Here is a 24,912-nt window from a genome sequence, read left to right as displayed (position 1 = left end):
ATAGAGTTGCTTTGAGGTTCGAATGAGATCATCTTTGTGGTATTTCCTCAGGGTCTGGCGCAGTAGTAGGTGTCGAGTGAATGATGACTGTTAGTGTCACCATCACCATCCTCCAGCCGCCGAGACCTCGTCAGATAACTCTGTCTACCTTCTAGTCCTTTCCCTCGAGCCTGGGCTCACACAGGAGTGTATCTGTTTGTTCACACTGTGCTTTAGTGTTCAAAAATGGTGGACACTTGATAAGTATTGACAAAATGAATCAATGAATACATAATTATTTTGGTTTTTTTTTCTTTAGATTAAAAGGCATTCTCAAAACAATGTCATTTTCCATTTGTTGCTGACGAAAGATTTCTTTGGAGATGTGGTGCACTTTCTATGCTCTGCAAATGCACCCCAGTATAACACTTCCTCTTCTGATTTGGATTGCAGCTATGCTCAACCAACTTTGGAATTTATATTTCCATGCGTGGCAGAGTAGAGCTATGCAGAATATTTATAAAAGTCCTCATGTAACTCTAATCACAAACTTGAATCACTGCAAGGATGCACAATAAAAACTAACTAAAAATGGCACATGTTTACTCATCAGAATCATGTCCCTTTCAGCCTGCCGGGGCCTGGATCATGTATGCAATTTATGAAGTCATTCATCCGGCAGCAAATAGAAAATGTCTTTAATGAGATGTCAAATCAGATTGAATTGTGGTCGTGAAAGATGTTGACTATAATGAGTCAGAGAAATTTGAACTCTATTGAGATGAAACATTATGCTTTGTATTAAAATGAAAAAGTGAATGTTTATCTGCCTGCTTTTAAGTCCTGTTTTACCATAGCTCAGGGCAAGAGGGTGTGATCAATCATGGGAAGAAATGAATGAACTCTGGTGTTGTTGTTTATACTTTTGTTACAGAAGGAGATTGTTGTTTACCCTGTTATTAGGTCTCCTTAATAAGCCATTGATAAATAATACTGTAAGTGATTTTCGTTCATAATCATGATCTTTGAAACTCTCAACATTTATACAGGAGAAAGTCAGTGCTTTAATAATATAATCTGTTTCTCGATCACTGGAATTTCTGATGCCCTCACTGTCCAAGATCTGAAGGACTGTTTCAGTCTTCATCTGGTTTAATCTTTCAACAGCCTTCCACCCGGTGGCCACTCCCTCCTTGAACTGTCTCTTTCTTTGACTCTGGCACTCAGTTTTCATTCACACTTCTTGTGTGCTCCTTCTCTGTCTGCTCTGCCCAGCCCCTCATCCTCTAGTTCCTCAAGGCCCAGTCAGCCCCAGTGCTTCTTCCTTCCTCTCTTTCCCTCCCTGCCCTCCCTTTCACTCTATCTCTTCTCACTTTAGACATTTTTTTCCCTGGATAATCTCATCTATGACCCTCTCTGTCATCAATTACCTGCACTGTGCTGTTGATTCCAAAATCAAAATCTTCAGCCTGTGCCTTTCTTGTAAACACCAGACCTGACTCTCCGAACATCTCCTCTTTGCCTCTAGGGCATGTCCATTGCTCAATAAAAAAACCCTCTTCCACATCACCACTGTCCCTCCAGGTCTATAAACGAGAAACTGAGGCAATATCCTGACAGCGCTTCTCTTACTTCCTCTTTCAAGTCTGCTTAGTCACCTATTTATTTCACCCCCTAACAGCTTCTCTTCATTACGAGTGCACCTGGACAGACGCTCTGGGCTAAGGCAGTGGAATTGTTCACATGGACTACACTAGGGATTGCTGTTATAGACTAGTCTAATCTCCAGGCTGGTTTTCTCACATTCATTCTTGTTCCTCACTTGACCACCATCTACATCATAGCAAGAGTCATCCTTTCAGAACAGAAATTTGATGCCTCCCCTTGTTAAGATGAAAATCTTTAACAAGGCCACAACTTCCTGTGTGGTCTGGCTCCCTCTGACCCCTACAACCTCATGTCACAGGATGCCTCCCTCTGTGGTCTCTGCCAAAGCCACATTGTTACTCTTTCAGTTCCTCAAAATGTGCCCTGTTGCCTCCTGCCACAGGACCATTGCACCTGCGATTTCCGCTGCCTGAAGTATTCGTCTCTTTCCCCCCAGCCCTCACTGCACACCACTGCACATAGTTAACTACTTCTCATCCTCAAGATCTCAGTTTAAATATCATTTCCTCAAGGAAGTTAATACGATGTAATTGTGGTTACTATCAGTAATACATTATTGTGTTATTATGAGACATTATATTGTTATTCATATCTTGATAGTTATAATTGGTATTTCTTTAACCAGGTAAAGTTTCCTCATCTTTTTTTTTAATCATACTTAAGAGCATTTAACATCTACACTTATACCTTATTTTGTGTATTTATTTGATTCATATTTGCTGAGACTATAAGCTCCATGAGAGCAGGGATCATGACTTTTTTGTTCATCATTTTTCTACCTGTGCCTCTTATGGGGCCTGTATACTTAATCTTCAGAAATCCAGGTCACTTGGTTGAATGAAGGCCAGAGATGCTTAAATATTTGCAAATTATTCTTCCGGATGCCAGATGTTGAGCTGGTGAGTCTATAGTTTCAACATATAATTAACAATTTCTTTAGAAGCAACTTATCTCATCTTGTGGGATGAGCCCAGTGCCAACCTATACACTGCTCACTGTCTCTAAATATATAATAAATGACCATATATTCATCAGTATTCAATGCTTTTTCTTAATAAATGTAATACAATTAAATAGCACCATGTTTTAGAACATTATTTTTTTAATATTTTGGGCCATGACTCAGTTTACCTCATGATTTATATAGAGACACATGTAACACACACAAGTGAAATAGAACTTCAGAAACCAATATTCTCCATTGCTACATGCCGTATATTCTATTAATTTCTATTCTGTTCTTGTCTGGTCTTTTCTATTTTATGCTGTTGAGTCTTATTTATTGGTTAATATGGGTTAGAACTAACTTAATTGATTTCACAGTTAGAAAAAGTTTTTTTTTTTAGAGAGTATTTTTAAAGCTGTGGCTTTTAATAGATATAAATATTAAAAACAAGTAATAAATTGATTAATATTATATATACATTTTATTTCTAACTCAAGAAAAGTATGATTAAAGACAAGAAAATGTTTTTGAGGGTCTAGGCAATCTCATTTAAAGTATAAGAGAGTCCATACATCAAAATTGTTTTCCAGCTAGCACTTTAAAATATTAGTTTTGAGAACATTGGCTGTTTTGAAATTCCTTTTTTTGCATCTTAAAACTATATGTTGTAATATGGACATTAAATTTGGTTTTGAGTCCATAAAGCAAGGATCAGAAAGATTTTGATAGTTTTTTGGTGAAGTTTTAGGTGGAGAAAGACAAACATGAGAGAAAGAAAATTTAAAGGGAACAGAAACACTTACATCCATTTAGTTGATGACCTTAGATTTGTAGAGCCAATTTTTGAGGAGTGCTTAAAACGCCAAGTTGGTGGTCTGCCATGGCCAACCAGACAAGTAAGGATGGTCAGCGTTAATGCACTTTCATGTCTTCTTTTTAGAATAAGATGTACAGTTTGTCATTAGGACAGCTTAACTTTAATAAAACAAACATCCTTTAGAAAAGGCTTTAAAAGAAAGAGGAAGATACATTTTGCATTCATCTTTAATTTATCCTTAATCTGTTCACTGTGACCATTTGCTGTTGGGTTGACTAAGTCCCCTCTTAGCCATAGATTTGCGTTCACATCACGTAGGCTATTTCTGAGTTGATTGTACATAGACCTCTCATTTGACTTTTCAATCTAGTTGCTCAGAGTAAAACTGGAGGAAAATGGCTTCATGATTCTTTCCCCCAATCAGAAGGATGTCTCTGTTCATTTTTTTGTTTTTTGTTTTTTTTGGGTTTTTTTCTTTATAGAAAAGGCTTAAGAATTTTTCTCTAGGAACTGGTGCAACTAGGTTAATATGCATACTTTTTTCTTACTGACAGCTTTTTTATAATCAGTAATTTGAAATTATGGTATAGGGTGCTTGTAATTATGTCTTCTAGTCATGTTCCTAAAGAGCCAAAGCCCCCATGAAAAACATTTTTAACAAAATTTAAGCAACTGCTTTTTGATTAGTTTAAGCTAGTTTAATCAGATTAATTTGGTTTTTTAAAAAAGGGAAATAATGCTGAATTGGAGGGAATAATGCTGGATTGTTTTGCTCTTCTTAGTTTTCTCTCCCCTTCTTTTCAGCTATGTGCATCTAGTTTATGCTTTTAGCTGCAACACATCTTTAGTAATTTATAAGCGAGATTCCCTCACACTGGCTGAAAAATGGAAGTGAAAGTAGATGTAAAGTGAAATCCTGCAGTTCTAACTTTCTGTGGTAGGAAGTTAGGGCTTTGTCCTTGATGCAAATTGAAGGAAAGATAGAACCTAAGTATCTTTCCTTTCTCTCCTTTCCTCTTCTTCCATTGACTTCTTCCATTGACATCCTTGGAAACCCAGCTCAGACAGAGCCTCCATTTGAAGCCGCCTTTTTATCTCTAGGAAGTGGCTCTCTCCTTACCTAGGTTCCCATATACAGTATTATTCATTATGCACTGGTTTACAGTATCTAATCTAGCTGCATTTCTCTCTCTTCCCCTGGACAATGAGCTTCTCTAGGACAGGTACCATCACTTATTCATCTTGGGTACCCTTTTGTATGACACTGTCCTTAAAACAGTCTCTGTCCAATGAAATTTGATGATTGAATAATAAATTTCCACATCAGGAGTTCTATAGCCTACTCATGCCCTCAATCATTTGGCTAAACGAAGTAGAAAATAATGAAGAGAAGAAAGAGCAAACAGGTGTCTAATACACCCAGTGTCAGAGAAAAGGACTACATACTACTTAAGGACAGATCTAAAAGTCTGCCCTCCCCAAGAACGCTATATAATGGCAATTTCAAGTGTCAGAATATTTCTAATATACAAGAAACATCAATTTTATAAACCAGTCTTTTAATGTATGCCAGGTAACCATCACGAATCCACACTGCATGTTCATCAGCTGTTCCACATAGGTTTTCCATCTTCATGAGCAACCACCTTGTGGTGCTAGTTTTGCCCCCCTCCTCCTCCTTCCCCCATTAACGGATTAGAGATTTCAAGGTGTAACCCATGCAAAATTTAACTATGACTGAAAAACGTATCTGTTATTTAAAAACTAAATAAGTAAAAAATAAACTGATCTATTTAGTTCTCATGCCAGTTAAATTTCCAGCATCTCTAAGAACAGATTGGTAAGAATAAAAAAGGGGGCCTTCTCCATCCCCAAAAACACATTTAATGTAAACCTTTAAACCCTGGCCTTTGGAAATAAGCACATCATCTGATTTTTCCTTTTAAGCCTTTTTTTTTTTTTTTTGCTACAGCGGGAGGGGCTTGTATTCTTGATGTAATCCGACACTCGATGGTGAACCAACTGTATACAGGGGTTTTACTGGCCATTCTTATGTAAACTGTGAGGTCCTGTGCGACAGAGGAGGCAGGAAAGAGAGAGTGTAGGAGCAGCTCCCCTTTCTACACAAAACCGTGAAGGTGGTTCTTTAATTTCAGCCACGAATGTTGCTGGCAGAGCCTGTCACTGTGTTGTGTGGTTTTGTCTCTTATACTTGGTTATTGATTATGTTGGTAAATTTAAGGAATCCTGCAGAAATAGCCTGTTTCAGGAGAAATCTCACTGGTAAAAGATGCTGAATAGTTGATGCTGAACAGTGGCTTAAAATTTGGGGTACGATTCTTGTTCACAATGCCTTGTCAGTGATGTCGTGGGAGCAGCCATCAAATCAGAGCATCAATCCTTTCTATGCCAGAAGTCACCCATCTGTCACCTGCTTAGAAGAGCACAAAAATTATTGTCACATCGAAAAGCTAAACACATGGAGCATCGTATACCGTATCAACTGTTTTCATCTCCTTCAAAGTTCTCTTTCTTCACACATTCTCCCCCCGCCATGATTCAGGAGTAATCAGCAACAATCACGGTGATTAAGGGGAAGCTACAGGGATGGAAAATGAGCATCATCTTCTAAACAGTCTCACATGTATAATGTAAGGCTTCAGCACATCCTCATGGCTACTGTGATGACAGGGGTCTGGGAGGGATGATTAATATGCAGACCAAAGCAGCCCTCGCTCAGTAGATCTTACAGGAAATAGAAGAGACTCTGGGAATAGCATGATTCATCACTGAACGTGGGCAGAAAGGGGACAGGTGAAAGTATTTGCTCTCTAGACCTTCAGCAGAAAGCTCCAGTCATTATGTTCATGAAAACACTCTGATGTACTTCCTGCCCTTCTCCGGTGGAGGGGGTGGGAACTTCTGTGAAAGCAGGGATTTTTACAGGGACAGTATTAGCAACACCCCAAACTTGTTTGAAATGCAAATTTCCAAACCACCTGAAACCAAAACTCTGGAGATGAGACCCAGCAACATGGGTTTTGCCAAGCCCTCCAGTTGATTCTGATACGTGCTCAAGTTTGAGAATAACTGTATTAAAGTGTGTAATGAATAATACACTCTTCATGTCACTTTTATAAGTCATGGTAATGCATTTATGCAAACTCTTGTTTAGAATTGATGTCCATCCTTTAGGGCATATATTCGAAGATATTTGTAATGGGAAAATGTCATTATTTAAAACACAACATGTCCTAAGAATTGTCGATTATTTTTAAGGAAAGGTGGTAATGTCAGGCTCTCTACTGGGCTTTCATTACTCAGAACTGGTCTAATGCTCTCGATAATAAAGGAAGATTATGTAGAATTTTCTTGGACATGGTGGGAAGTAGACAGGAGGAGAGGAGCAGGCAGATAGTGTGGGATCTAGGTAGGATGGCCCCATGAGACTTCTCGGAGGGAAGGCAGTAGAAATGTCTTTTAGGGGACGGTTCGATTGTTGACTGGGCATTGCTGGGCTGTCACCCCTCCCATGACCCACCAACTTCCTCTAAAGGTTCTTCTCAGTGCAAGGGCTGAGAATCATTGCACTGCAGGGAGAAGGGTAGGGTCTTGGGGAGTCTCACGTTTAGGTCTGTGCTAAGGTTGAGGAAAAGAATAGCTGCAGGGTAGCAAGCAATGAATGAGAATTCTGCAGAAGCAGAACTCAGAGCCAGAGCACAGCAGCCTGCAAAGCTTGCTGAAATATGGAGTATATTGGATTATTTCATAGAATAGTCAGAAATAATCTGAAGGATTGTTGGTGGATTAATTCATCCATTCATCTGATGGATTAGTTGGGTGGGTGTGTGAGCCACACGTTTTTGGATTTCAAATGGTGTGGTGGCCAAAGAGGACACTTGGGCTCTAGTTTCATTGTAATAGCTGGAGGAATGTTTTTGTAGTGAATCTTGTTGTCCTGTGAAAGAGAACAGCAATTCCATATTCAAAACCTCTTTCATATTTTGACTTTTAAACTGTTATGAGGAGAGAGTACAAAATGCCTCACTGGTGGGTTTCTGAGCGACATCCTGGGCCCTGCCGTGCGGGAGAAAGCAGGTGGCCTTTCCCTTTCTGACTCCATGTGCTACCCTCCTGTCATTTGGCCCCCTCCCCCATCAGCTCCTCTGGCCACACATGGGACTTTCTCATCCATGTCAGAGTTCTCTCGCTGCACCCTGGCTCTTAGAGTTGGACCCTTCCTTTTTCTTCATTGCTTCCGATAGACAGACTGATCTCTGTTCAGCCAAGTGGCCCGTCAAAAATGTTAAGTGTTGTGGCTAAAATGAATCAGTACGCCACTTGATCAATTTGAATTTCCAGCCTGAATGTCACATTTACTTAAAAGGACATAGCCTATTACATGGAAAAGACAGACTTTTTAAAGTAGCCCTAGGGTCAAGCTATCCATTGTGCTCCAAGTGTGTAAAGGAGGAAACCAAGTCGTCCACAGTTCACACAGTCACAGCACATGAGAGCAGGGAGGACCTTCGAGGTCAGAGAGGCTAACCTCTTTATCTAACAGATCATGGGTAAGTGAGCTGCCTCACTGAAGAGTGAGTGCCCTTTCACAGCAAATAGCCTCTCAAGGTCCTTTCTGTCTGCAACGTAGAGAAAGGCATCAAATGGCCCCGCCACCAGCTCTCTACTTGGAAGACTACAGTAACGTAACAGTCACCCTGCCAAGCCTATAAATTGGAATGATTGATCAGCTCACGGTATCAGGGAAATATTGGAGATGGTAGATTTTAACCATATCAGCTTTTTTTTTTTCTTTCAGATTATCTTTTAAAAATACTTAGCCAGTGAGGATATTACCTAGAACTCCACTGTCTGCTTCAAACTGATACAAATGGAACTTAAAGACTAAGAATACACATATGTTGAACTAAATGCTCCTATTGATTAAGTAGATTTTTAGTTACATTGCCTTTTTAGGGACCACTGAAGAGCCTTTTTAATTCAAAAAACAAAACACCCAAACCAAAAAGCCTTCTAAGTGTTCTGTGTTCCAGAGATTAAGAAGATTAAGATGATTGTGATATCTATCAAATGAAACTTCACCAGTGGAATAATCTGTAAATGCATTTACTGTAATGCTGCTTCCCTTTTAAAAATTTACTTAGGGACATGCTTAATTCCTTTCTTTCCTACTGCATTTATTATGAACTGAAGCAATTTCACAGAAAAGAGGACTCTAGGTAACATCAAAGTCTAAATATTTGTATGGGGAGGATATAGCTCAGTGGTAGAGTTTGTGCTTAGCATGCATGAGGTCCTGGGTTCAGTCCCCAGTACCTCTTCTAAAAATAAATAAATAAACCTAATTACTGACCCCCCCTCCACCAAAATAAATAAATAATTTTTAAAAGTCTAAACGCTTGTAATGTTATCTTTTTAATAAAGATATCTTTAATGTTTATAATATTTAAATAGAGGAAATCAATTTATGAATATCGGTTATATTAAATATATTGTGGTTCTTTATGTCACTCAAAGATCTTCTCATCAGAAAGTTCTTTCTTGACAGTGTCCCTCTCTCACCCCCTCCCCACAACCTGATACATGTTCTTAGAATCCCACAGTCCCCCCCCCCCCAACCTTGAGGCCTTTGCACATGCTGGGCCCCTTCTGTGAAGCCCTAATTACCTGTTCTCTGTCCTGTTCCGTCTCTAGTATAACCCGTATTTGACCTTCAGATGAGACAGCACCCAGAGAAATCCCAGATTAGTTCATTTTAGATGTGCCAGCAAGGACAGTGGAAAGATTCCATATAAGATTAGAAGAGAAAATTGTCAACAAAAGAATCTTCAGATTTACACATTTCCAATCCACATGCTCATAAGGCACCACCAAAAATGAAGTCTTCCGTGTCCCAGCACACACTGCTGAGTCTGACTGCTCTCCTTGCTGACTCCAGGTATTTGCGTGAAGTGAAGGATGTCAGGCACGATTAGTAACAGATACTTTGAAATATTACATCCCACCCCCGCTACTTAAAATATGCTTCATTGTTCAGTTCAGCTGTCCAGTCAAAGTTGGGGTCCTTTGTGTGCGTGGGAGAGGAGGCAGGGGGAGGAATTAGGAAAAGAAAGGTGGTCGAGCTGTGCCTGGTGGTTACCTATATATACTAACGTAAATTTGTGAATGAAGAAAACTTCACATTATTCAGCACTAGCAAAGACAGTGGGCAGCCAGGAAATAACAGGAACACTGAAAGAGAAGAAGAAGAAGGCTGGGAAAAGAAAGAAATTGCTTGCTTTGGTATTCTGAGGCCCTGTTGGCAGCCATTACTGGCTTGGAGACCTTGGGTACACCCCTGCCTCTTCTGGGCTCAGTTTCCTCGTTAGAAAATAATGATCGCAGAGCATCTATGTCTGGCCATTGTGAGGATTAAGTGGATTAATGCTCACAAATCACTTAGAATTATGTTCAACATTCAGTAAATGCTCAATGAAAGTTACTTGATAATAATAATAGTATGATTAGCCCTTTTGAGGTTAGGAACTCTGTCTTTTCAATTCTTCGATGGGTAGTGCTTGCCGCAGAGCTAGCATGGACGTGGCTTGTAGTCACTGTTCAGTAAGTGCTTCTTGTGTAGGTGATGGGATGATTTCTGTCTTTGACTGTGAAAGGTGAAGAGATTCGATAACTCTGTTGAGCCTCACAGATAGAGATTATAAATAATCCTTCACTGAAGAGTGCCAGATATTTCAGGAAGATCAATAACTCAGGAAGATCACGGTGATGTTCCTGGTTGACTTTTAATTGTACGTTGTTTTATTTAACAGTCCATTTATCATTCTGTTTTAAACATCTCAGGGATGTTACGAAATGAAAATCAAAAAGCAGGAGGAAACGAGAAGGTAGAAATGAGCAAGGACTTTTAGACATGGTACCTTGGTGATGCCCAGTGCAGCACCTAACAGTAAAACCATGTGGGTGGAAGGGATGTTTGGCTTTGAAATACAGAAAGCTTTAGAGGACCAGCTCTTTTCGGGAAGGGAAGTGGTTAGATTTATGCAGTGTAGCTCAGGACCAAAGGATAAAAATAACTGGGGAGAAGATTTAGATTCATTGTAAAGAAGACATTTCAGAAATGGCAACAGTGACCTTATAAAAGGAACGAGCCATTTGAACTTTTAAATAGAGACCAAATAACCACATGTCAAGAATGTTATTGGTAGGATTCCTGTGTGCCCTGGGAGACTGAAACTGATTAACCTCCATGGGGCTGTTCTAACACTAAGATTTTTAAAGGTTGACAAAGGAATCAGTTGATTTGGGTTCTGGTCCATTTAGGAAGTGTGACCTTGGGCAAGTCACTCACCCTCTCTGGTCCTCCTCACCCACATAATTGGTTTAAAAATATCTATCTATCCTAAATGAAATTTTAAAAAATTACATGATTTGATATATAGTCATGTTGTAATATGTTATGGCGTACTTTTCTGCTTGTCTGTCATTTCCTGCACATTTGTTAGGGGTTCTATTTACTGAAGACTGTACTCAGCATTGTGATTTCTTTTAATCAAATGCATTTTTATTTTTCCTAGGAAATTTTTGTGGAAACTGTACTTACTCAAAAAAAGGGGGGGGGGAATTTACTATCAAAAAAATGGAAAGCTTTACTAAATAAAAAATAAATTTACATCTTATTTCTTTTTTTAACTTTTGCTTTTTGGGGGGGAGAAATACTTTGGTTTATTTATCATTATTATTTTATTTTTATTTTTATTTAATGGAGGTACTGGGGATCAAACCCAGGACCTCATGCATGCAAAGCATGCACTCTACCACTGAACTATACTCTCCCACCCATGTCTTCTTTCTTTTTACAGAGGATTTAAAGTAGGTAATTTTTCTGATAAAAACACACCCTCTTAGGGTTATTTTAAGACATTGTTCTTCTACTGAATTTGAGATTGTTAGACTTTAGTGCGTGAAGCTTATGAACCTTTATTCATGCTGATAAGGAGATTCTCATCACAACTTTCTATAATTTGCTTTTGAACTTTGTAGAAACTGAATCAATAGTCTGGGTTGGTCCTAATGGTTTTCCTGCTCTTTAAGGACTATTCAATTAGCTTGGGTTAATTTTACTAGGAAGTCTTCAAGCAGTTAATTTTTATAGAAATTAATGACGTTTTTATTCTGGAACCATGTTCTTTCACTTTAATACACAGGGTGTGGTTGACAGCTGTCACTGATGAATCCATACCTTTAGGAGAGGGATACCTACTATGCTGATAGATATAGTTTTGTCATTCTTTTTGGGGTAGGTGGCCACAGCCAGGTTGGAAGGGGCACTGGGGTTTGTAGGGAAGGAAAAGGATTAGAGAATGAACACTTACTGAGGACCTCCTGTTTGCCAAATTGTTCATTTAATTTTCACAACGCTGGGGGCATATAGTAGATTAGTTCCATGATCTTGGTGATGAAATTGAAGGTCTGAGAAGTGGTTAACATTTTCAAGATTCTTAACTTAATAAGCCGTAGAGGTGAGAGTTGGATCCAGATTTTTCTGATTCTACTGTCCATTGCCTCTCTTTCTGTCATGGGCATGTTCAGAGATGGTCAGTTCTTGCCCAAATACACATGCATACACTCCAACGCCCCCAAACACACAGGCACAGATGTGCACACCAGTTGTTATTAGAAGTCATCTTCACCTTGATGTGGTGCCTTTGAAGGATGACAAGAAGAACCAAAAGGGTCTGACAGGCTGGTTTGTTTCTACTAAGGAGATTTTTCCTTTCATATTATACCTTTTAGGAACTAATTATACCAAAAAAACTGTAGTTTGTGTTTTGAAAGAAATCAGGACAAATGAAAGAAAGACTCTCTTTTGTAATTATCTGGCATCTTAAGATCGGGAAAACAGGTAGCAGTTAGGTGCATATTTTGTTTTATATAAAGACTTCTGAAAATAATATTGCAGAAGGTAAGTTGGCATTTTTAAAGTTTTTGAATGGAGTATAATTATAGTTTAAATGAGAGACAGTGGAGTACATTTATAAACTATCAGTTATTTTCCTTTTTGTCTGTAAAAGTCTTATGGAAAATACATTTTTTCCCTAATCGAAAGTTTTGAAGTTTTTAAGTAAAAGAAGGCATAACCCTTTTGTAGCTAGAATTAGAATTGTGCTGAATGGGCTATTTCTACAGCTCATGCCCCAGTGGAAACAGCACACGGGACTTAAACTGTGTACATCTTGCTCTCGGCTCTGACCTCAGGGCCTAGTTTACACTCAGTTACTGTGTTTGCCAGGATATTTATTGGAATTTATCTATTTTTATATACCTGTCCCTCCTACTAGTCTGAGAACACTTTGTGGCCAGGAATTTATTTATTTTTAGATCCCTAGAGCCTATGATATATTAAATCCTTAATGAATATTTGCTGATTGACCATATTTTAATAGGATGATTATTCATCCACCTCATACCTCTAAAAGAAGTTGGTCTTGATTAAAGAAAATGCTGTCAGCTTTGAAACTAGCATGGATTAGGTGAATTTCAAAGTCCCTACCTCTCCTGTGATTTAATCTGCTAACCTGCCTGTGACACATGGGCTATGCTTATTTTACTTTTTTATTTTTTTCAGTTGGGATATCATTGACATACAACACTGTGTAAGTATAAGGTGTATAGAATATTGATTTGATACACTTGGATATTGCAATATGATTACCACAGTGGCATCAGCTAACACCTCTATCAAATAACCATTTTTACTTTCCTCCCTGCTGTTGGAAGTCTGCTTTCCCCTGATGACACTGCTTCTTTAGCAAACTTCTCTAATGGAGGCCACATTTTGTCTCATTTTTCCAGATTCTTAGGGGCTGATAACAGACCTGCAAAGTTTTTCATATACCCCTTGGACAGTTGACAAATGCTCCCAATAGAAATATACTACTCACCCTCATATGTCATTATTTTACTTTTAAATTGAAGTATAGTAAGTTTACTGTGTTGCATCAATTTCTGGTGTACAGCATACTGTTTCAGTCATACATATATATACATATATTCCTTTTTATATTCTTTTTCATTATAGGTTACTACAAGCTGTTGGATAGAGTTCCCTGTGCTATACAGAAGAAACTTATTATTTATCTATTTTATGTATAGCAGTCAGTATCTGTAAATCTCAAACTCCCAATTTAACCCTTCCCATCCCTTTTCCCACTTTGGTAGCCATAAGTTTGTTTTCTATGTCTGTGAGTGTGTTTCTCTTTTGTAAATAAATTCATCTGTGTCATTTTTTAAGATTCCACATATAAGTGATATGGTATTTTTCTTTCTCTTTCTGGCTTACTTCACTTAGATTGATGATCTGCAGGTCCATCCACATTGCTGTAAATGACATTATTTTATTCCTTTTTATGGCTGAGTTAATATTTCATTATATATATATAATCTCATAACTTTTTATCCAGTCATCTGTTGAGGGACATTTAGGTTGCTTCCATGTCTTGGCTGTTGTAAATAGTGCTGCTGTGAATGTTGGGGTGCATGTATCTTTTCAAACTAGAGCTTCCTCTGGATCCTCGTGTCTTAAATGTTCCTTTAGCCATATTAAAAAGGCAAAAAATAGATGAAATTAATTTTATTTCATCTAATATATCCAAAAATTATCATTTAAACATGTAACTAATGTAAAAATTTTAAATGATATATGTTACATCATTTTATTTGTACTAAAGCTTTGAAATCTGGCGTTCATTTCACACTTTCCTAAACACATTTCAATTCAGAGTAGCAGCATTCCAAGTGCTTAATAGCCTCTTGTGTCCAGCAGCCACTGTACTGGACATCTGGTTTAAACTATTGTTCCCCTGCAGTTTCTCAGTATTTCAGAGCCCTTCTCTTATACCACCTGTTTTTCATAATCTGCGCTGTGACCATAAGCACTTTTTGGAATTAGAGTAGCATCAGCTACTGTACAGTTTCCCCCATTCCTTTCCCTGTCACCATCTTTGAAGATTCTGTGGTCTCACCATCTCCCAATGCCCTATCTCCACTCATCACCATCATCTCTGTTCCTTGATCCTTATTATTATCCCCAAATCTCTTAACCTTCGCAGTTCCTTTCTATGACTGCACTTCCTAGCATTTTGTTGTTGCCTATCATCACGCTTTCCCTCCTAGTCTTGTTGAATTGTGGGGGAATCATTTTTACAGTTATTTCAGGTATGAGCCTGTGGATTACCTAACTAAGCTGCCGTGGCTACCAGATCTCAGAAAAGCTAATCATTGGCCCATCTGAAATATTTATTAAGCACATACTGTGTATTTGTCGTTCACTGTACTAGATGCTGAAGATAAAGCAATAGACACACAGCAGAGATCCTTGCCTTTATCAAGCTTACGTTCTACTGAGAAAATAGACGAGAAGCCATTGTCGTATATAGTATGTTCCTTAATGATAAATGCCATGGAGTAAAATAAAGCAGAGAAGGGGGTGGCCAAGTGTTGGGAGTGGGGGTTGAAACTGTAGATGACATGGCCACCAGGGATCAACAGAGAAATGACATGTGCAGAAAAGCTTTGGAGAAATTTAGGCAGTAAGTCAGGCGGCTATCTGGGGGAGGAGTGTTCCAGGAAGAGGGAATAGCAAATACAGAGGCCTCAAACCTGTCTGCGAGCTGTTGCTAATAAGAGGAGCCTGTAGAGGACAATCACCCAGAGGGAAAAGCAATCACTGGCTTCTCCAAAAGGAGGTCTAATGAGAACAGTATGGACGGAAATAGCAGAAGCCACTACTGACTCCAACTCCTTCACTTACTAAGGAGAAAACTGACACTCAGAACAGTTACGTGGCTTGTCCAGGATCACCAGCTTGTTAAAGGGCAGGTTAGATCCTGGACGCAGGACCTCTGACTCCAGGCCTGACATTTTTTAATGCTGAATAAATATGGTAATTGTGTAGTTACCATGCTGAAACAGTGTAATACTGCAACTGCCTCCTGCAGAGGGCAGCTGCAAGTTTGAGGGGCGGGGGTCTTGATGCCACTTGCAGTGCTGACCAACTGCCTACAAATTCAGAAGTTCCTACAACCCCCTTGGGTTGATAATTCACTTGAATGACCTACAGGACTAAGGAAAGCACTAAGTTTACATGTTTAGTTTTATTATAAAGGCTGCTTATCAGAACCAGCCACCTGAAGAGACATGTAGAGTAAGACCTGGAAGGGTCTTGAACACAGAGCTTTCAAGTGTTCCCTCCTTAGATCAGGACAGGTTGCCCTCCAGACTCATCAATTTGTTTATCTACCAGGAAGCTCCCCAAAGCCTTGGTGTCCAGAGGTTTTACTGGGGCTTCATTGCATAGGTGTGATTGATCGAATCATTGGCCATATGCTTGAACTTAATCCTTAGCCCCTCTTCCCTCCCAGAGATCGGGCTGTTTGATGGGGCTCAAAGTCCACACTTCCAGTCACAGAATTGTTCTCTCTAGCACTGCGGGGGGGCCCCCATCCGGAACCTCTCTAGGGGCCCACCTTGAGTTGCTTTATTACCATAAATTCAGGTGTGGTCTTAGGACCTACCATGAATAACAAAGACACTCCTGTCACTTGGGCAGTTCCAAGTTTGGAAGCTCCCTCCCAGGAACCCAGGATAAAAACATTCTTTATTCTACATTCTCTTTTATACCACAGACAGAAATTCAAAACCTACTTGACTTAAGAATTTTACTACAAAGATAGCTGGCTCAGAAATAAGAAAGTAGCAACTAATGGGGCCAAAAAAAAAAAAAAATCCTCACAGTGAAGGGAACCTCAACAGCCAAAGCTCAAGTTCATCTTTTTGTTGGAGGGGCAGCTGTTAAGGGTAGAAAAGAACCCTAAAGGAAGCATGGTTAACTCCTGATTTTCGTCTGGGCCCCTTCTGGAGGACATGGCATTGCAGATGGCTTTAAATTACTCAGGATAAAGTTGATGTCACCCACTCTTTGACTTGAGGGCTTTGGCAATTCCCCTTTCATTACCTCATAGGTGATGGAAGATCTTTGCTAATGAAGTTCTTTCTGGTGTCTCCTGGGCAGAGGGTAAATCTCACAACAGATATTTGTTCAGTTGCTTACTGTGTTTCCTCCATGAACTTCCACCATCCCTATAGGATTTTTCAAGTTTAAACAAGCATTTCCTTGGGTTTACTATCCAGTTAAAACAAAAAGCTAAATAAATAGACAGCTTGTGTTGAAAAAGGAGAAAAACATTGGACCAAGTTAAGAAATATTCTTTGGTTTCAGGGACTTGGTAATTTCACAAGTTTTTGTCACTTGCTGTTTTTACTGTTAAAAATGTATTGAAGCATGTTTTTAAAATTAAAAAGTGTTTATTTGGAAAACATGTTTTTTAGTGTCTGGCATACGGAGGGCACTGTTTAAGACACTGGTCCACAAACATGACCAAAACTTCATCTCCTCTTTTTGGTAGGCTTCTGGATGATTATAATCCAGCGGGAGCAGTTCAGTTACTGTGGTTCTTTCATATGTATTGTGTAAGCAGAGAGGAGTAGAATTTAAAGAACCCCCAGGGAGTAGAGATGCAAGGGTCAGAGAAAGTTCCTTGGAGGAGGTAGTGTCTGAACTAAGTATTCAAGGATGAGTAAGCCTTTTGCCTGTGAAAGAGTGTGGCCCAAAGCCTATTGCAGGCAGCGTGCAAAGCAGGAGGAAAGGCCTAGAGGTGCGATGGAGTGCACCCTGTTTGAGAAGCAAAAGCCATTCTGTGGACTATAAAGTGAGTTGTCAGAAGTGAGCTGAAGAGGAAAGAAGTGGTCAGACTGTGTGCCGCATTAAGGAGACTTCGGAGATCTTTTCAAAGATGAGATCAAGGACGAGAAAGTACCATTGAAAACAAGGTGCCCTCATCAGAATGCAAGCTGCAAGAGAACATTTTTAGTACACTTTGGGAGCATGAGTAATGCTGCTGGGGGAGGTTGGTGGGGTTAAAGCTGAAAAAGAATTCCTCTATTAAAGGTAACTTATGCAAGGGAGAACAAAAAAAAAAAAGCCCATGGAATGTCATGCAAATACACTAAAATTTAGGTCTGAACTATGGTTTAATACTGGGCAGAATAAAAGTTACTTAGTGACTTGTTCAGATACTTGACACTATTCAAATGTTCCCTGATTTCAGAAGGAAAGCATATTTCACTTTGATGGAAACGTTGCTGTACTGTGTATGTAGGTGGTACATTTATATATCCATCCCCTGAAATGTAAACGCCGTGTAATTTCCATGAAGGTAGAGATGTCATTTTCTTCATGACATCTCCTTCCATAATGTCCTCAGAGCCTATAATAGCAGCCGGCTCATAGACCAATTAATTTTTCAATTAATTTTTGTTGAAAGAACTGAATATGCAGAAATTAAGATGTATATCCTGGTTAAACTGTGTAGAGGAAGAAGTTAAGTAATAGATATGTGTTTTTGTAGGATCAGTGGATTTCAAACTCAAAATGCTAAAGCTGATTTTATCCTCAGACTAGAGTTATGTGTGGGGAAAGTGCAGGCAGCCATTTCCATACAATATAAGACAGAATTTATTTTTAGTTTAATTACACACAAGTGATCTCATCTTATGTTATAGATTTCTCTGGATAATTAACATGTTGATGATCTCGAACTCCTGTGCAGCTCCTCAGGGAAGAGGGACAGTCTTAGTCACGCCTTTGTATTGGCATAAGACTTGGAAAAGTGGTGCTAGCCTCCATTTCTGTCGACTGTACTTAAGAAAATGGTTAGAAAGGATCATCAAAAGGTAGTTTGCTTTGGAAACTTATGCTCAGTCAGCAAGCCCAGTATCCAGAAGAAAACTTAGACCAAAGGCCAAAAGATGTCGCACACAGAAAAGATGTTTAATAAAAATGGAAGTTGTCACCTAGAAGAATAATATCATCCCTTGGTTGGTTTACTGTCATGAAACCACATTGGTAATCTGTGAGTCTTTTTTCTCCGTCTGATTTTAGCCCCTTGAGCCCCTTGGATATTGTTTCTTAGTATATATAATCTTTACACTTCTGCTCACATGACGGAGAGACTCAGTTCAGTGTTGGTGTCCAGATAAGTGACCCATTTGCTTCCGTTTTAGAGCTGGCACATAGGAGTCCTCAAAGGATGCTTGCTTGAGGGAATCCCTTTTTAAAAATTAAAATATTTAAGCAGCTGGCAGGTGATTCTGAGAATTCCTTTCCAGGGCAGGGATTAGTTCTTAGAGTGGTAGAGTTTCCGATTTGTCAGGTTTCTCAAATGACTAATGAAGTAAAAGCAATTAAGCGCTAATCGCTGGTTAGATGAATGGGGTGGATGTCTGCTAGCTTGTGCTTGGTTGCTCATGGATGGATGGAATCTTCCTGAGGTGCTCTTTGGGGTTGAAATCAGAGCTGAGACAGTACTCCTGGTTCCTGGGTTCCACTGCCTTTACCAAATTTGCTTGAGACCAGGAGCCTGTAAGATATCACTTAGTCTTGCTGGGTTGTGTTTGAAAAGAATAGATCTTTGATGCTCTCAGCATGCAAGCTATGAAAGGTAACGTTTAATGACTTTTTTCTTACCTATAAAAATACATTTATTTTAAACACCATTCAAGAGAATTTCACTTTTCTTCTGTTATAATCTTTGTATTCAATGAGTGTGATAATGTCTAGCCATCAAATCATACAGGTTCACTGTTTTATTTAGTTGTAAGAAGCCTTCAGAACTTGGCGTATAACCTGTAGTCAATATTGGGGCCTTACAACGATTTATAAAATACCAAAATGGGGGGTCCAAAAATTCCATGGTATGTAGTAGAGTTAAGGAAGAAGGTATTAGATACAGTGTTAGAAAAATTGTGGAGCCTTTCCTTACCAGTATTTTATCTATTGTTCTCAGATTTATAATTTCTGGGGTTGAATTCTCTCCTCTCATCCCACCTGTGCCCCTTTATTTAAAAAAGGATGTATGTATGGTTACTGTCACTATTTCATAAACTTGAGATAGTCTTCCCCAAAGCAAAAAAAGGCAATTAGGCCAATTATTTTTACTTAGAGGTTTAAACGGTGCTTGCAGATTTTAACATCTCTGCTACAATATTGAAGTAGACAGCAACTACCTATTTCTCCCCTGTATTTCACTGTCAGTCTTTCTCAACCAGCATATCCTGGTTTTCCTTTCTTTATCATTCTATTCATTGCTTCATCACCTGCCAGAGTGATCTTCTTTGTTATTCTTCTGAAAAGTCCAAGGATGTCAGGGACCTCCTAATCATGCAGTATTCATTCTCTTTCCTTGATGAAATCACTGGCGCCGATGGTCACCTCTTTGCAGTATTTCAGCCTTCCTTCCGTCTGCCTCTGGTCGTCTCCATGACGTGGCATGGCTGTTGTCTAGCTCTTGGACTGCTGTTTCTCTCTCTCTTCTTCCAGTCCTTAAATTTAGCAAATTGTAAGGTTCAATTCTTGGCCCCCTGCTTTTTTCTTTTACTCTATTTCCTGTGAAGAGGCTGAAATTCTGTTCCCCCAACTTTCTGTATCCATTTGAAGGCAATACATTCAGAAGACAATAGGGTGGAACACAGTGTAGAGGGGGCTGGGGGAAGAATGCAGTGCATCTTAGAAAATATTTCACCCCATGCACGCTGGTGGTTGCAGTTTTTCCTGTACTTCTGAACTCCATCATTTGATAGATGTGGGAGAAGATCCTACCTAGGTCCCTAAGAGATGCTCTAAATTAGACTAGATTCTTGGAGCTAGGAGAGATCTGGCACACCTGTCTTTCCTTTGCTTTACATCCAGGATTAGACCTGCTCCCTGGCAGACAGTGAGGAGGGGTAAGAGCTCTCTGAATCACTTGTTTGATCAGTATATGGGTCTGGATAGAACTCCCCTCCTTCTAGGGATGCAAACAGAGGAACCCTTATGTTTGGGGCCCATAAAGTAATAATGCAGTTAAGGGGAAGAAGCACCAAGTTGAAGAATCAGAAGAAGAGAGTTCTTCTGAAAATAACTTATTACAAGAAATAGTGTAAAATGCTGTTGTAAATAACACAGTTATCCTACGTTGACTACAGAGAAACAGAAGCTCACTGAAAGTGCCTAATGTCCAAGGAAAGAATGCTTCGAGGTGAAAAGAGAGAACCTGGATGGCATGAGGAAAAGAAGGCAAGGGGGAAAAATAAACAAATGAAATGATAGAATTAAAATTTGCAATGGAGTACTTAGAGAACAGAATTGACATAATGGAAAATGTAATCAATCATGCATAGGATAACCTTAAAATGATCTTCCAGAACACAGAGGAGAAGTGCACTGGGATGAGAAAAGCAAATGAGCAGGTGGCAGGAGGGAAGGGCTGGGATCAAAGTCTCCCCCCACCCCACGTTAGGATTGAGAATATAAACGTGATTAAGGCAGGTTTCCTGTTTTCAATGTCCTCACTAGCTAGTCGGGTAAATAGATTTAGAGGAGACTTCCTAAAAGAAGTAAGAGTTGACTTGTCCTTAGAATGGATAATACTTGTGCAGGCAAAGGTGAAGGAGGAAAGGCATTGCAGGAGAGTGGCAGCTCGGAAAAAGAGAGAGGTGGGACAGCATAGAGTACTCATTTATGATTAAAAGATACTTTTCAAGTATCTTCTGTGTGCAAACCCCCAGTTTGGGTGTGAGCAATGCACAAGACAGAAGAGGTCTGTTCCTTATGTTCAAGAGGGAGGGAACCAGAAAGGGAACAAATACATAAACAAGATAATTTCATATTGTGATATATCCTATGACGGAACCACATCAGATCAATATGGTAGTGCATAACTGAGGGTGGGAGGACCACTTTAGATAAGGTGGTCAGACAAGGCTTCTTTTGTAAAGTGGTGACATTTAAGCTGAGACAGGAATGCTGGGATGAAGCCAGCAATGAAGGGAGTCTTAAGAGCCTTCCAGAGAAAGTCATAGTGAGTGCAAAGGCACTGAGGCCGGGCATGTTCAGGATAGGACCCATAGCCTCAGGAAATTGGTTAGAGCTGTAGCTGAACTTCTACTTTGGGTTGTTCTTATTTTCATACCAAGATCCAAAGAAGCATTTGGAGAGAGTACTGGTCTTGGAAGTTAGAGTGAGCTTGATTCTGTTCTCAGCTCTGCCCATAAGATCTTAAGAACTTTGGTCAAGTTATCTAACCTCTCTTGGCCTCAGTCGTCTGATCTGTGACATGAGGGTCATGGTTGGTTAAACATACCATCTGCCCCTGAGGATATACAGTGGTGTGTCAGTGAGGTCTACCCACAGACAGAGTATAGACACTGTTCTCCCTAGGCTATTAATTTCACTAAGGGTGTGGGAAAAATTATATGTGAATAATATTCTGCACAGGAACATAAAATTCCTTTGCATTTCTAAGATTAAAAAGTCAAATGTCAAAGATATTTCATGCTTTTGACAGGCCACTGTAGACATGATTTCCATACACATAAAAACACTTCACTCATGGATTTCATTGGAAAAGTTTAGAAAGCATTAATCTAAACGCTCTCTAAGGTTTTTTTTCCAGCTGTGATTCTATGACCATGATTCTTTTAAAAGTTCTTCATCCTTGAAGATCCATCCTTTGTTAACTTTTTCCTCTCTATGAATGAATGAATGAATGAATGAGTGAATGCATGATCCCATGTATATTGTTTTATGTCGCTTTTAACTTAAGGGAACACCTTCTCAATTTACAAAAGAACTCTAAAATCAAACATCAAGGTTATTAAACATCGAATTGAGAGAGAGAGAAAAGACCCTTATAAAGTATTTGTGGTAAATGTTGTTTTGACTTTACAGCAATAATCAGGGATGCCTTACATTACAGCTGGGTCTTCAAGGAGATAACCGCCCATCTGGTCTGAGTTTACATTTGAACACATCCATGTATTCTAAAAGCATAGTTTTTCTCTCCTAATCAAGATTTCAGCCGATAGCTTCCAAAAGATTACATCAAGATACTGTAAGTAACTACAAGTAACAGAACTCCCCACTTAAACTGGCATAAACAATAAACAGGTATATTATCACACATAATTGGAAGCTAGGAGTTGGGCAGTCCGACCCCACTTTTCTAGCATCTAAGCTCTACCCTCTTCTCTGTGTCACCTTTTTCTCAAGCTGGTTTTCACCACGGTCACAAGATCATTGTCACCACTACCAGCACTTGTCCCTGATTATAGTGGAAGAAAGGGCTTCTTCTCCAGCCAAAGACTAAAAATCCTTCCCTCTGGTCTGATTGGTTGACTTGGGTTATGTGCATACTTCTGAACTGTCAACACTAAGGCAAATGAGGTGATCATGGGAAGAACAGGCTGTGTAGACTCAGCCTCGGATCCGGGGATGGGATCTTCTTCCCCTGAGAACTGTGGGCTGCACTGAGAGGGGGAAACCTGAACTAAATCATGGCTCCATTAGGAAAGAGGAAGGGAGGGTGGGCACTAGATGGCAACCACTCCTGTAAGGTGGGAGTGTATAGAAATGACTAAAGATGTTTTAATAATGAGTTCTGATTTGTTTTTTACTGGTGGTAGCCAAGTTCGGTGGAGCAGCAGTGTCCTTCTGGTGAACAGAGACAGAGAAGGACTGAAATCGTTCATTTAGAAAATGTTTACCCAGTTCCTACCATGTTTTAAGAACTGAAACCCACTGGGTAGTCACATAAACAAATAATAGCTGTGGGACTGACCAAGAGCGTAGGACACATCTTACTGATCTTACTGACCTTTAACCAGCTCTGTGGGAGCAGGGGCTTCTCCGCTGCTTCGTCCACTGCGTATGTCTAACACCGAACACACTGCCTGACACATGCTGAGCACGCCACACATTTTTATTGGAATAATGTTTATGAGAGCCCGAATCATTAATGATTTTGGAAAGGGTAGTGGAATAACAGAGGTGTGTACAACAGAAGCTCAGGTGCTGTAAGGTGAGAAGTCTGAGGAGGTGAACTAATTCCTTCTCACTCGGAGGGTGTTAGCATGTAAAGAGGAGTTCTGATGTCAGGGAGGCGCTGAGACTTTGACATAATGTTTGGTAATATCTATACCGGAGAATGCTTTTAAAAAGAACCATTGCATGTGGAATATTTAGCACAGCACTTGACACATAGTATACACCAAGTAAAAAAAATGAAAGAATGAATGAGTGAATGAATAGTGAGCTTTCTAAACAGATTGACAAGAATATTATCGTTAGATAGTTAATATTCAACTGTGCCTTCCTGCGTTTTTTTTCTGCTTTTATTGGTGTGATTTGTGATGTTAGTGTTTTCTGATTTTGATGGTGAGTGATATTTCTAATGGAAAAATGTAACCTAGTGAAATGTGCTTTGACTCAGTATTCCATGTCAACCAAGTCTGATTATTTGGAGCACACAGGCATAGACTTTGCACCCAAACATACTGCCTTCTTAATGTAACCTCAAGGTCTGCAAACCAACTATGCAAATTGATGTCTAAAATCAGATCGAAGAGTTTGACAGTGTATTTGGGAAGGACTGGAAAGACCATTAAATCAGACTCTTCCATCCTATAGGTGGAAAACCTGAGCACAGACAAGCAGGGTCATGGCCTGCTGTTCAGTGCTGGGGAGTGGGGAGGCAGAACTGGGACTCTGGCTTTCCACGAAACTGCAGTCCTTCAACCATGTGAGGAATGAAGGAGAATTGAGAGCAGCAGGCTTCTTTTCAAGGTTTGATTTTAGGCAATAGCTTAGCTTCGAGCTGTGGGGGGCTTGCAAGTCTTGAATAGACCTTTGTTTCACTAATGGGCCATTTGGAATAAGGGGAAAAAATTAAAGTAACAATCTCCTTAGGTGGTGGAGAACATTATTACATGTAAAAGACTGAAGTCATTGTCAGAGGAACTGGTAACATTGACTGTATAACACTGAGAATTCAAACGAAAACTCCCCAGTGACTCCTTCTGAAGTGCATGGGGAGGGTGATGACTTTGCTAACACTGAGGAGGAAGCGTTCCTTTGGGACTGCTGCTTTAGTTGAGAGTCTATCAGCTCACCTCTTAGAATCTCTGTTATCGTTACACCTGTATTAAAATGTCTAATACATTTAGTCAATTTATTCATTTATAACTCCTCCTTTCATGCTATGTCTCCTTATTGTTCAGAAATTTTCTCAAGCAGGTTTGACTACAGTCACTACGGTTTGAGGACATCCTCCAGGGTTCCCTGTCATTCTTCATCTCCCCAACTGACCCAGACAAATGAAGACGTGATGCATCTTCATCCACTCTTCTGCATGGTAGAAGAGGGATATTGCATTCTACTCCCCATAGACCACACATACTTGAGAAGGTACTTCTACTTTCTTTTTCAAAATAATTATTTCCAAGAGTGTCATTCCTGACCAAACCCATGGCAACCTTGGGTCCTTTACGTGCAGCTCAGAGACCTGCCCTAAGTCCATCTCATTGGTACTCTCACGTTCGGTGTCACTCA

The 24,912-nt window shown here is 39.6% G+C and overlaps 1 protein-coding gene and 1 non-coding gene across 9 annotated transcripts in view; one reads left to right on the top strand and one right to left on the bottom strand.

Moving 5' to 3' along the window:
* GRIP1 (glutamate receptor interacting protein 1) overlaps positions 1-24,912 on the top strand; it is a 615,139-nt gene that overhangs the window by 104,568 nt on the left and 485,659 nt on the right. The window lies entirely within an intron of this gene.
* On the bottom strand, positions 11,192-11,264 carry TRNAA-UGC (transfer RNA alanine (anticodon UGC)). Its single transcript has one exon. It is a non-coding gene; the product is annotated as a tRNA-Ala (tRNA).

The sequence above is a fragment of the Camelus bactrianus genome, chromosome 12 (assembly GCF_048773025.1).
Source record: "Camelus bactrianus isolate YW-2024 breed Bactrian camel chromosome 12, ASM4877302v1, whole genome shotgun sequence".
NCBI lineage: Eukaryota > Metazoa > Chordata > Mammalia > Artiodactyla > Camelidae > Camelus > Camelus bactrianus.
The sequence above is the reverse complement of the archived record's forward strand: the minus strand, read 5'-3'. Positions and strand labels throughout refer to the sequence as shown.